Here is a 1,409-nt window from a genome sequence, read left to right as displayed (position 1 = left end):
GAGAGAGGTTTGTGCATGGTTTTATGTTAAGGAACACCTATTAGAAGTTGACATTCTTCTAAAGAAGAGATGAATATTTGGCAAATTTATAAATTGATTTTGAGACGCTTTGGTGTTGATTATTGTTTCCATTTTAAAAACCATGTTTTAAAGTAGGAAACCAAGGTTAGAAACATCCTGATAATTTTGATCAAGAATAAAGACTTTACTTAAATCATTAGTCATATCCAATACTAAACCATTTTTTTTTTCCTAATTATTTTCCCCCACTGTGGATGCCTAATGCCTGTTGCACTGATACAAAAGATGACAATAACATAGAGGCCAACTCCAGACTAATGGATGTGCTCTCCCTCCCAAAAGCCCATATTCCTTTTGTTAAAACCCATAGCAAGACCATGTGTTGCTGTTTAGCCAAATGTGAAGGGCTGACTTTATTTTCTCCCATTTTTTTCTCTTCACCCAGCTGTCTGTCAGCCACAATAGGTTTCAAAATAGTGTTGTAGGTATAAAGTCATAGTCTTTCATTTCTCTTTGCCCTGTGATAGAATATTTTCTTCATTTTGGGACACATTGAGCAAGTTGATTGTGTTTTCAGGCTTCTTCACATCACTAGACAAGAAATTACACTAGAAATCTGTTATTACATAGCTGGTTTGCTCCTTGAACCACCTCTGTTAATTCTTGCTTTTGGTCTCAGGACCTAATAATCTAGGAACTGAATGAAACCTGAAGAAGGAATTACTTGCACTTTCCATATCATATTTTAAATGGAAAAAGTTGTCTTATCAGACGGACTAAGAAAGCTGCATGCATTTACTTAGACACTTAACATAGGCTTAGAGAAGTTAATGCTTTAAACCTGTGTAACAATCTGTATACATGTATTTAAATTGAGAGCCAAGAATCTCGGTTCAGTAAAGTACCTGCCTTCAGAGACAAGTTATCTGTCACTAGCAATTGGGAGGTTTTTGCCTTGTAAGACCTTTAAAAAAAATCAATAACTTTGTTATGACATAACCATCATTTGTATCCCCTGAATCACTCACTATACAGCTCAAAGAAACTTGCTAGCCTATTTCAACATCTTGCAGTTGTCATCACCTAGAAGTTCTGAAAAGTCCCTGGGAATTTCTTGCCTATCTAATTTTAAATCCTTCTAGCAGCCCCCTGCTCCCTTAATGAGGCTCTTAAGCAGACTCTTAGAGGTACACAGTTCCTGTGTTTCTGAGCGTCCTTCATCAGCCTTACCTTGAATCTGTAAGAGCCGTTATATCCTTTCAGTAAAATCCCTTTTTGCTTAAATTAGCCAAAATTAATTTTGTTGGATAGAACCATCATTGACACAGAAATTAGTACCAGGAATAAGGCGTATAAATGTTGCGTGACAAAAATGACAGATACCTATT

At 36.1% G+C, this 1,409-nt stretch overlaps 1 protein-coding gene across 3 annotated transcripts in view; it reads left to right on the top strand.

Moving 5' to 3' along the window:
* The window catches only part of DEPTOR (DEP domain containing MTOR interacting protein), a 151,719-nt gene that overhangs the window by 22,649 nt on the left and 127,661 nt on the right, over positions 1 to 1,409 (top strand). The gene's annotated exons all lie outside the window — the stretch shown is intronic.

Source organism: Hipposideros armiger, unplaced genomic scaffold (genome assembly GCF_001890085.2).
Source record: "Hipposideros armiger isolate ML-2016 unplaced genomic scaffold, ASM189008v1 scaffold_65, whole genome shotgun sequence".
In the NCBI taxonomy this organism is placed as follows: domain Eukaryota; kingdom Metazoa; phylum Chordata; class Mammalia; order Chiroptera; family Hipposideridae; genus Hipposideros; species Hipposideros armiger.
This window is presented reverse-complemented; position numbering and strand designations above follow the sequence as displayed.